The sequence below is a fragment of the Euleptes europaea genome, chromosome 5 (assembly GCF_029931775.1).
Source record: "Euleptes europaea isolate rEulEur1 chromosome 5, rEulEur1.hap1, whole genome shotgun sequence".
In the NCBI taxonomy this organism is placed as follows: domain Eukaryota; kingdom Metazoa; phylum Chordata; class Lepidosauria; order Squamata; family Sphaerodactylidae; genus Euleptes; species Euleptes europaea.
In genome coordinates, this window is record NC_079316.1 from 74,930,660 (window position 1) to 74,943,563 (window position 12,904).

Here is a 12,904-nt window from a genome sequence, read left to right on the forward strand (position 1 = left end):
CTGATTATGAGGCACAGACCTTTTCTTCCTCATAAATTATTGAAGAATGGTAGTGAAACAATACGTGATTAAAATGAGAGTGGTCAGTTATATATACAATGGTTATGTATTGTGCTGACCCTGACCTGGATGGCCCAGGCTAGCCTGATGATCTTGTCAGATCTCAGCAGCTAAGCTGGGTCAGTGCCGGTTAGTATTTGGATGGGAGACCACCAAGGAAGTCCACAGTTTCTACGCAGAGGCAGGCAATGGCAAACCACTTCTGTTTTTTCTTTCCTTGAAAACCATATGGAGTCACCATAAATTGGCTTCAACTTGACAGCACTTTCCACCACCATGTACTGTTCCTGAAGTAAATTATTCTTCCTTCCTCAGGTGACCATAATCGTTTTGTAAATATATCTGTTTATTTACTATTACCACAGTATGTGAGTTCAACAGACAAGAGAAATCTAAAGGCTCCATTTGCCTTTGAAATACAAGTACTGCTGTTAGGAACTGGTTTCTTAATAAGAATGACAACAGATGTACTCCACAATTTTTTTAAAAAAGCAAGTTTGTTGTCACTTCTGAAGAATAGAAGTTTAATTTGGTTTCAGATATAATAACTTTAATGTCCCTAGTATTTACAGCTAAATTGGAGGGTGGTTTCTTTTAGAGCGTTACATTGTCTCAGAATGCACTCACAGGTGAGAGATGAGTTTGCTTTTAAGGCTCAAGAAGATCTGTACCTGTTGCTGCTGCCTTTAACCCAAGAGATTAACGCCAGAAGGGAAGTTTATCTGTTAAGTCTTCACACTTCCCCAGTCCACTTTACCTTGGAATTCAACCCTGGTGACCACATTAGTTTATTTCTGGATCCTGATCAAATACCGAAAGCCAAACCTCTTGTCTCCCTGAGATAGCCTTCCTTGCTTAACGCAGGATAGCTCAACTTATCCTTTCCCTGTAATGCCCTATCTCTGTGGTAGGGTTGCCAAGTCCCTCTTCACCACCGGCGGGAGGTTTTTGGGGTGGAGCCTGAGGAGGGTGGGATTTGGGGAGGGGAGGGACTTTAATGCCATAGAGTCCAGTTGCCAAAGCTGCCCCAGGTGAACTGATCTCTATCTGCTGGAGATCAGTTGTAATAGAAGGAGATCTCCAGCTAGTACCTGGAGGTTGGCAACCCTACTGTGTGGGGCTGTCTAGACATGGCAGTTGTTGAACAGTGGCAAGCAGCTAGTCCTGAGTCACCCAGTGGTTCTGGCCTCAATGAATGCTCCCTCAGAGGCAAAACAGTCCTGGAAAGAGCCCTGCTTCAATTTTTACTGACAGAAACCAAGGCATGAAGGCTAGCAAGACTGTTGTGGTTGTTACATATCAACAGCTACTGAGAGCATAGCATGTCGCTTTTGAAAATCCTGCTTAGGAAGGATGACTTGATGGGCAATTTATAAATATTTAATCACCACATTAAAAATATGGCACATAATAGCCATTAAAGTTTGACGATAAAACGAGGTTTCTCTTTTGATCAAGACAGGTAGAAGAATGCATGACAGGATTTTTATTAAGGTGGAATAATAAAAAAAAAACACCCAGAGACTATTGAGAGAGAAAGAGCAGGAGAAATCTAAATTTTAACCTGGAAAAACTAGATTGGTGCTGCTTGGAACATTTGTGACGGACCCTGAAGTTTTTCCTGTTGTCTTAGATCTGGAATTTAGTGCATCAGCTTTGTAATGTACAGACAGCTCACACAAAACCAAACAGATGGCTTCTTTATGTTGGGTACCATTAAGAATGGAGCAGAAAAGTTCAACACAGGATTAAAAAGCTTAATTCTTTATTTCCCCTAACCTTCCTCTCCCCCCATTTTAAAATGGCAACCTTTCATTTATAAATTACTCAAGGTTTTGTCCTTCCTTTGGCAGCTGCCGCAAGCTGGTAGAAACATTACATAATGTTAAATATTGATTCTTGTTAGATAAAACTATTACAGGGGTATCACCCCTTTCCTATCATACGCACACAGAAATTACCTTAGTGTGATATTTTCCTAGAAATTTTTGACAGCCGGTTTCATGGCTTGCTCATATCGATATATTGATTCGTTAAATAAGATGGGTTCTGTTAAAAAATGCATATAATAAGAAACAGGTTTTTATGACAAGTTGAATAATGCAATGTATTTAAACAAGAAATTCACTGAGAACATGACTGTAAATCAGATTGCTCCTGATTTACACCAGCAAATACCCCTGGTCATATGTGGTCACTTGCTTATTGAATTTGTACAAATGGATAGAAAATGATGAAGTCATATTGTCCTGGATCACTGTGTCACAGAGTGAAATATATTTCTGGAATGGGGCAGCCTTATGATTATTAAATTTTGTTTAAATGTTGATACTGTGGTCCTTCTTGTGTAAAGAGGTAAATATTGGAATGATAATAAGAACATAAGAGCTAGGCTGAGTCACACCAAAGACCTATCAATTCCAGCCGTCTGTTCACGCAGCAGCCAACCAGCTAGGGTTGCCAGGTCCCTCTTGGCAACCAGCGGGAGGTTTTTGGGGCAGAGCCTGAAGAAGGCAGGGTTTGGGCAGGGGAGGGACTTCAATGCCTTAGAGTCCAATTGCCAAAGCGGCCATTTTCTCCAGGTGAACTGATCTCTATTGTCTGGAGATCAGTTGTAATAGCAGGAGATTACCAGCTATTACCTAGAGGTTGGCAACCCTACAAACAGCTGTCTTTAGGAAGCCCACAAGCGAGATGACTGCAACAGCACCCTCCCACCCATGCTCCCCAGCAACTGATATAAAGAGGCATTCTGCCTCTGGTACTGGCTACTAGCCCTCATGACTAGTAATCTATCACATAAAGTAGAATGAGGCTCGGACTGAGATGGTAGAATGGACATTATCATATCAGATAGCAGGTGTTAGAGTACATTTTAATACTCCCCTGTATAAACACTTCCCTGTAGGTCGAAAACCAACTGGGTCAATATAACTTATGTAGGTGATTCAAGGGGTTAGCCAACTGTGGTGATGTTTAGAATTTATCTAGATTAGAGTTTGTTTTAAGCATTAAGGCTAGAAAGGATCAGCTGACATTATTAAAATTATGAACACACACATGAACACACATGAAGCTGCCTTATACTGAATCAGACCCTTGGTCCATCTAAGTCAGTATTGTCTACTCAGACCGGCAGTGGCTCTCCAGGGTTTCAGGCAGAGGTTTTTCACACCACCTACTTGGCTTGTCCCTTTAACTGCAGATGCCAGGGATTTAACCTGGGACCTTCTGCATGCCAAGCAGAGGCTCTACCACTCAGCCATAGCTCCTTCTGCTAATTTATTAATTTATTTAGAAAATTTATATGATGCCTCTCCAAAGAACAGTTCAAGGCAGCTCACAAAGTAAAATGATAGAAAAAAATCATGAAACCGACAGCATAAAAATTGCTCAGGATGTTGCCTAATTTCCTTTTCTGACCCATACCCCTTGAAGTTAATTAGACTATGGGCAATCATGGTTCCTAAGCTTGGCCGGTTATGAGAAGACAGATATGTTTCTTTCTTTTTTACTTGCTTGAGTGTGGCAATAAAGAAGCATTTCCAGAAGCATGTTGTCTTTTAGAGTGCAGCTCCCAATCAGTGTTTTCAGACTGTCAAACTAGCTTCTTTTCTCAGGGCAAAATTGATGAGCCGAATTGTAAAGGCCTGCAGTAAGAAAAGCCCAAATCTAAAAAGGAGAAGAGGGGTCCACATTAGGTGGAAGGTCTACAGCTTTATTTCAGCTGACTTCTACCAGTAAATATTAGTTTATAGCTGAAAACTAAAAGCCTTATGAGTAATTTCTACATGAAAAACAATGTTTATTCCTTTTTATGTTTTGGGGGGGGGGGAAGATGTGAACTTTTTGAAAGGTTCCTGTACACTTGAGGACTTACAGCCTTTTAACTGTCTCCCATTCATATTAACTATGAATGACACGTGCGGCAACCCACAAGGAGGCCAGGTTAGCAGAAACAAAAATAGTCATCAAGGAGAATTCGATACTGTGCTTTTACAGGTGGTGAAAGAGCTAGAACAAATATAGATGTTTGCAATAGTAATTGAAGCCGATTCAATTAAGGCCCAATCTAAATGTTCTGTTAGCCAAATAAATAAATAAATAACAGCCACATGTATGTTCCTGTTGGATGGGAACATTTTAAGGCCTTCTTCCTACCAAGTTCTTCTAGAACAGACCTCATGCGAGATCGCAAAAGCCATGCTTATGTGGGACTCCCAGGGAGGAGTGGCTGGGAGATGCTGGCATGGAATTTCAGACAGATTCCAGTGGTTGGTCCACACAGAAAAGAAGAAGAAGAAGAGTTGGTTTTTATATGCCGACTTTCTCTCCCACTTAAGGAAGACTCAAACTGGCTTACAATCACCTTCCCTTCCCCTCCCCACAACAGACACCCTGAGAAATAGGTGGGGCTGGGAGAGCTCCAAGAGAACTGTGACTAGCCCAAGGTCACCCAGCTGGCTTCATGTGGAGGAGTGGGGAAACCAACCAAGTTCACCAGATTAGCATCCGCCATTCATGTGGAGAAGTGGGGAGTCAAACCTGGTTCTCTAGATCAGGCGCCGCCGCTCCAAACTACCCATCTCACACCACGCTGGCTCTCCAAAAGGGATGTAAACAGGCATCATGTAAATTCTTACACAGATGTATTTTTTTTGCAGTGGCAATCATACTACAAATTAATTACTCAAGACAGAGAGATTGGAAAGGAATTCCCAGGCCTAGCACATTACAGGACCACTCTTCTTATTTACATAGCAGAATCTGAGACCAGTAGTGCCTTAGAGACCAACATTTTCCAGTGTATGTAGCTACAGTGAGTCAAAGCTTGCTTTGTGAGATACTAGTGAGTTTTGACTCACAAAAGCTTATTCCTTGGAAGATTCTGTTACTCTCTAAGGTGCTGCTGGGCCCTGACACAAATGTCACAGGCTAGCCTGATCTCATCAGACCTTGGAAAGTAAGCAGGGTCAGCCCTGGTCAGTACATGGATGGGAGACCACCAAGGAAGTCAGATATAGCCATGCAGAAGCAGGCAATGGCAAACCACCTCTGTTTGTCTCTTCCCTTGAAAATCCTATGGGTTTGCCATAAGTTAGTTACGGCTTGATGGGGTTCTTACACACAGAAGGTGCTACTGGACTCCAGTTTTGTTCTGCTACTACAGACTAATATGGCTGCCCACCTGAAACTCTTCTTATTTATGTATTTATTTAGTTAGAGAAGTTCTATGCCACCTCTCTGGAGAACCTGCTTGAGGCAGCTTACAAAGTTTTTTTTTTTAAAGCAGCTTTTATTATTATTAAAATTCCAGCATAAAAAAACAAACAGCACAAAAATGGCATAAAACAGGTACAGAGAAAAACATTTGCTAACTCAAGTCCATTCTGTCTCCCACACCCCGACCCAATCATACTTGGAGAAAAAGTGTTTTCTGTTCTTGCATTTACTTCTTGTATCCTGGGGCCTTTACACAGAATGTGACCTGTGGACTGGGGCAGAGACCTCTGCCTTTCTGTACTGCCCTGTTTTTTTTGTTTTTTTTTACATAAAATATGCAGTCATTAAGATAAAAACATAGACCAGAAAGTTCCAAAAATAGAAATTACAAACGTTGGGCTTTTTGAACTTTCATCACATCCACTAGAAAGTTGGCAACATCTACAGTAACCTCCGGATTGGAATCATTTAATAAAAATTGACGTTTTGCTTGGGTAGATAGGAGATATTTTGAAAGAAGCCAATTTTTTAACCATTTCCCACGGGGTGTTTCATATAGAGGGCAGACCAACAGAATATGATCAATTGAGTCCAGGGAATGGGTATCACAGGGACAAGTCCTTTCCTGGATTGGTATTTGTTGATACCTTCCATATAACATCCTTGAAGGAAAGGCATTAACCCTAGCGAGAGAGAAGGCTCTGCGAAGGGGTGGGATGTCCAGAGTGTGAAAATAATGGGGAATATTGTTGGTTAAATTCTTGAGACCCTGTTCTAACTATAACCACAGTGAAGATGTACTTTAACTATAAAGCAATAGCAGTTTGCAGGGTGAATCCTGAAAATACATCTTAGTTCCCACTGTGGTTCTATTAATGACTCTCCTCCACAAGGACAAAGTCATTCTTGTTCTGAAGGTAAGAAGAAATGTAATGCTAGATGCCCCAAAAGTAAGAAATGTTATGCTAGATGCCCCCCAAGTAAGTTACGAAGAGAAGTCATCTAAGCACGGCTGACTGAAATATGTTTCTTTTCAATAATGCTTTTGAGAGTAACTCACATTACTCAGCTGGTTACTGAAAAATTACCTTGCCAAACATTGGCTTATGGTTGTTGGGGGTTTTTTTTTAGTTTTTTTTTTTTTTTGCGTTTTGGCACTCCTTTTAACACCCCCCCCCCCGGCTGCTGTTTCTTCTTAGGTTGTTTATGCATGGGTACTTTCACTCACAGTCGCCCCCGGTCTGTCTCAGTTGTTCCTTGGAGTTATGCATGAGTTTTCCGTCCATTAGAGATTACCTTGCTGCCAGCCCTCACAAATCCCAGGACTTCCCGTTCCTCTGTTAACCCAATTCTTCCCTCTCCCCTGAGCTCAGCCCAGGTGAAATCCCCAGGCATAAGGCAAAGCACGGGACACAAAAGCTTGGTTTCTCTCACAGCCAATTACAAAGCAGTGTGTAAAGAGGCAGGGATTCCTGGGAGCTCTTTCTGAGCAGAAGAAAATTTACAGTGAGCAGAAGAAAGGCTTTTTAAAACCAAGGCTTTGATTCCCCCCCCCACCCCCCGCGCGTCCTTCAGATAGCTCAGCTTTTGGGGGTTGTTTTGTTCTTTTTAAAAAATTGGGTTTTGAGGGGGAATTTTCTCTCACAGTAAGTTCTACAAAGTAAGCCAATTACAAAGTAGCATTTAAAGGGCAGGGACTTGATTTGAGCTTGGAGGCTGCTGGTGCACAGACTCCCAACAGGAAGGCGTGGGTCCAGCGAGCAACAAACCCCATATAAAACTCCCATGCATAAAAGACCTTAGTGAACTTTTCTCCTGCTTTGTTCACAACCTGATTGACTCACGCTGTAGTGCCTCATGAGATTTGGTTGTGATGTCACATCAAGCATACCATCATGATGTCAGCAAAATAAGATCGGTGACCACAGCCAATAGTATTACATATTGTCCCCAAAGCAAGCTGAGAGCTGTAAAGAGAGATAAAAGAAAATGGCAATGGCACTGGAAGAAAAACATTAAAATATGGTGAGTGGTTTATAATGGGTGCTGAAACCAAGGGAGACATTCTGACTCATTCAAAGGAACATGGTTCAGCCCTACAGCTGAGATGAGACGTAGGAAATGTTGCTTGTTTGCAGAAGCAGCCAGCATTTCATATGCTGCCCATCCTATAACAGTTTTTAAATAAGACAGGCCACTCTCATGAAAGCACGGTTCATTAGACAGAGCGAGCTTTGTGTGTGGAAAATTGGGTTCAAATCCCTGTGTAGGTTGACGCTCGCTGCACACTCGGGTTTGGAAAAGTCTAAAGACACAATGAGAAACCATGGTTCATTTTTAACTCTGTTTCATTTGTGAAATCAGGATGCCGCTCACTAATGATTATTCAAATCCTGATCTGCCTCAACAAATCCTGGTTTCATCATCTTCACTTCTTTCCCAGCAGACACCCCTGTAGGGTTGCCAACCCCCAGGTACTAGCTGGAGATCTCCTGCTATTACAACTGATCTCCAGACGATAGAGATCAGTCCACCTGGAGAAAATGGCCACTTTGGCAATTGGACTCTATGGCACTGAAGTCCCTCCCCTCTCTAAGGCCCACCCTCCTTAGGCTCCACCCCAAAAACCTCCCTCCAGTGGTGAAGAGGGACCTGGCAACCCTAGACCCCAGTCAGACTGCTGCTCTGTATGCACTTGTATGTCATGCAAAACCATAGTAAAGATGAACTATGGTTAACAGACCCACCTCAACTAACAAACTGTAGTTAGTATAAGTAAACCATGCTTTATGGTTTAATTAAACTAACTATTATGATGTCTGAACTGAGCTACTTTTTCAACCTAGCCTTTCTTACAAGGACTGTTGTGAGGATAAAGAGGTATACCTAGGAATGCCACCTTGAGTTGCTTGGAGTAGGCTTAAGATATTCTGATTAAATATGATGAATAAATACTCTCTCATCTGGTGGTACAGAGTGGTAAGCTGCAGTACTGCAGTCCATGCTCTGCTCACGACCTGAGTTTGATCCCAATGGAAGTTGGTTTCAGGTAGCTGGCTCAAGGTTGACTCAGCCTTCCATCCTTCCGAGGTCGGTCAAATGAGTACCCAGCTTGCTGGGGGGTAAAGGGAAGACGACTGAGGAAGACACTGGCAAACCACCCCGTAAACAAAGTCTGCCTTGTAAACTTTGGGATGTGACATCACCCCATGGGTCAGGAATGACCAGGTGCTTGCACAGGGGACTTTTACCTTTTACATCTGGTCTAGTTCTGGGTTTCCCATGACTCTGAGAAGATCCTGTAGGCTTTTTCTGTCACCTCCTTCCTCGCTCTTCTGTTGTAGTCAGGGATTGAGGCCTATGGTTTTCCTGGAACAGGAGTATTTGAGATATATGTTCTACTAAAGTGCTAGAGATACAATTGGATTTATGGTAGTACCCCTCCTGAAATGCTTGGAACTTGGGGTAAATGTCCCAGATTGCAGCTTTTCCACTCTTCTCCTCTATTGTGCTTTGATAATTCTGTGTCCTAAAGAAATTAGCATTATGATCTGCTTATATTTATTGGTCAGGCTTAGCATCAAATAAGGTTGTTTACAAATTGGAAAAGAGGGTATGAGTTTAATTCTCCATTCTCTTATTTTCTAATATTTGCCATTCACAGCTGTCTAGACGGGGCAATGAGGATCTTGTTGCCTGTAATAAACAGCTCCCTCCAGAATGTATCTTGTACAATTTACTGATTTTACTAATCAACAAATCAGCTACAAAATTTCTATCTGTGTGAGTTTAGTCATTCTTAATTCACCCTGGTCTTTTGAATTCCTCATATTAGTTAATTCTAGATTTGATTTATTGCCCAGTAGTTTACAATGTTTAATGTTTTCTCTTGTTAATTAAGCTGCAACTCCTTTTTGATCACTTTCTTATTAATCCTTTGGGGCTAAGATTATTTTGGTGTATCTCATTGATATTTTAGAAATTGCTTTGTTTCAGTATAAATTGATAGCTCCTCATTAGTGTCTTCTATTGGTTGTCGTTTCCTTTTTTCATTTTATATTCTGTGTGTTCACTGTTTTGAATTGTCCATGTTTCATTTCATGGAGTTTTTGTAACAAACTAGAAAACCTACTGCAGGAGATGAGATTTTTCCACACCCTGAAAGTATTTTCCTTATTTTGAAAATATCTGTTTACTCCTAGCAAGCCAGAAGATCTACAGCAGGGATGTTGAACTCATTTGTTACAAGGGACAGATGTGACATAAATGTCATTTGGTCGGGCCGGGCCATGTGTATCAGCCCAGATTGTGATGGGATCACCAGCCCTGATTGGGACTGGGGCGGAGCCTTGGCTAGTGAGCTTGCAGTGGGCTTGCCAGACCAGATCAAGAGTGGGGGAGTGGCTTCCTCAGCTGGTGAGCCCAGCATTTACATCGCCCTCCCCCACCACCCCTACTTTGGGGGCAATGGGGGAGGGTGATCCAAACGTTGGGCTGGAGCCCTTGCCTTCTGATCCCCACTCCCTGCGGGATGGGACCTACACGTGGATTGGAAGGCCCCCACAGCCCAGAATTGGGAGCGGGGGGAGCAGGGGGTGGCTTTCTCAGCTCGTGGTCTGGATAACAGTCCTCAAAGGGCCTGAACTGCCCCCCGTACCCCCCGGTGCAACAGGATTTCCAGTATCCTGAATTTAATTGCAAAACAATGTATGGTTTCCTAACATCTCTCCAGGCAAAATTCTGGGAGCTGTGACTCCAACCTGGCCATACTGGACTCCAACCTGGCCATCCATAATCAAGAGACACAGGCTGCTGACAAATAGAAACCTGGTTAAAGATGTGGTGTGAAGCAGGTACCCCCACAACAAGCTCCTTCAATGATATGCTGTGATTCTCACTCCACCTTCAGGTACAAATTGTAAAAGGCCTTAGATGAAACTCAACCTTTGCCTTGTGCCTTGATTGCTTCTGGCCATTCTTTCTAAATTAGGAGCTTGATATCTAGATTATTTGATGCAGACCTTATCTGTGCACATGGGCTTAGCTTGGAGATAATTCCAACTCCTCTGCAATTTAACACATTGAATTTGTATTCTCTTATTTTATAAAGGACACATTCAGCCAGGCCAATCACAACAGCAGCATCTTTGACATCTGTATCTTTAAATTCAATTGTATTAATGTTTGATAATTTGCATAGCTGTCTCTTGTTCTCTTTATTTTGTAATTATTCTTTCCCATGGAATTGTGGCCACTGCAGTGATATCTGCAGTTTTGAATGAAAAATTAAAATAATAAATTCATCAGATATCTTCTAAAAAATTTATTCAAGACTCTAATTTCATTTTCTTACTCAATGGTGTTCCTCTTTTTCTCCACCGAAATAACAATGGCTATTATCACTCAATGGCATTAATCCATCTTGAATTCTGTTGAAAGGAACAGAAACACTTGTGCATTGTTCTTGTTCAGTTTCCCTTGACCACATCTTTCTGCTTCAACAAATTTAGGAAACCCCATACAATTCAAGAATGAAATTGACAAAGAAGGATAAACACTACTGTAGAGTTAAAGGGCAATCGACACGTGAGATCATACATGACACACAAGTAGGGCATGTGTGTGTGTGTTTGTCTCGTATTTCTACTTCCTTTGCTTTTCTTTGTTGCACTGAATACTTATTTGTGCTGATGGTTTCATACTTTTCATTACTGTTTGTGTATTTTTAAGAAAATACTTAGAACTATTCTCAGGGTTACTTTGGTTCCCAAATCTCATGGGAACCACACTGTCTACTGTCACAATGATTGCATCTTGATAGAGATTCCTGTAGACATGGTGAGTGAAGTAGATGCTGCCTCAAAGCAGATGCCTCAATGTTGATCTGGCTCTGTATGCTTCCCTCGTAGGGGCAATTTCAGGTAGGGAAAATGTTACGGGGCGGGGCTTAAGCCCATGTGTCCCTGTTTTGCAGTTCTTACCCGAATGGAGGCCCTTTTAAAACAAAAAATTCTGGGAAGCCTATGCATAGAACTCCCACAGAAGCCTATGAATAGAACTGGCATGAGAGCCCGCATGGTGTAGTGGTTAAGAGCGGTGGTGTGGAGCGGTGGACTCTGATCTGGAGAACCGGGTTGGATTCCCCACTTCTACACATGAGTGGCGGAGGCTAATCTGGTGAACTGGGTTGGTTTACCCACTCCTCCATATGCAGCCTTGAGTGGGCTTGAGTTAGTCACAGCTCTCTCAGCCCCACCTATCTCACAGGGTGTCTGTTATGGGTAGGGGAAGGGAAGGTGATTGTAAGTTGGTTTGATTCTTCCTTAAGTGGTAGAGAAAGTCGGCATATAAAAACCAACTCTTCTTCTTCTCCCAACTTGAAGTGCGGCTTTCAGTTGCAGAAATGGTCATGAAGTTGCCCTCTCTTGCAGAAACAGTTCCTAAGAGGTGAAAGTTAACTTGTAGAGGTCCCACCATGATTAAGAGACTTTTTCAGGATGTGATGATTGTGTCTGTGGAGAGCTTGGCTGAAATGAGGCGAGTTCCCAAAGCGGGCAGAGGTGGAGAAATCTTATCATCCCTAGTTCGTACACGACGTGCAACTGCAACTTCAAGGATTCTCAGGAAGCTTCCTAAGGAGACAAAACAAAATGACGGAGTTCTGAAATGAGATAACATATGAAAGGCTTTCTGCTACTTCTGGGCTTGAAGAACTGGCAGCTTGGATCCCATGAAGAACCCATCTGTTGAGATAGTCAGCAGCATCTTTTACTAGCACCATCTTGCTGTCCAATTAGATGAAGAACAGGTTGTTCTCAATTGTGGCTCTTGCTCACTGGAACTCATTCCCCGTCGGCGTCTTCATGAGGGCAATTCCCATTGTGGGTTGATTGCTGCTTCCAGAAAGCGTTGTAGTGATATGCCTACTGCCAAGTGTTTTAAGAAGGTTGCAAAAGGCCCGCCAGGTGAGGGGACTGGTGGGCATGATGGCTTTGGGAGGGGAAATGGTGCTGGATGTGGGTGAAGAGGTTAGATAATCTGCATTTTCCTGTTTCCAGTTTGGGAAAAATCTGGTTTGACTTTGATGTTTCAAGAAAGATTGGAACAAACCAGTTTCCAGAAACATCAGAGGCAACCACGGGAAACCATGGAAGGCAACGGGAGGAGCATGGGTAGTGGACAATATCACGTGGAAGAGAAAAACCCCACTCCTGTTTGAGAGCAAGAGTGGAGCAAATCTACCATGCGCGAGCAGCTCCTATAGAGATGAGGATGTTTACATTTGGAATGCTTATAAAACGGCTCTTTTAAAAATGAGCATTTAATATTTAGCAAATTGTTTGAATTTAGAAATCAGGACCTTTTTTTTAGGAGGTTGTAGCAGGAACCCTTTGTTTGAATTTAACTATACTGTATTTGTTCTTGGCGGCGGTAGGCTTGACTTCCAACGTGTTTCTATCTCTGATGTTCAAGGCAGTTTTGCACCTGAGAAAAAATTCCAGCAGTCATGAGGAGTGGTAAAAATATGTAATGATATGATATATGAAAATTTTCCATAAATGTATATGGATAATAGTTTATATATATAATAGTAGATAATCATGGAAACCTTTGGTCATGA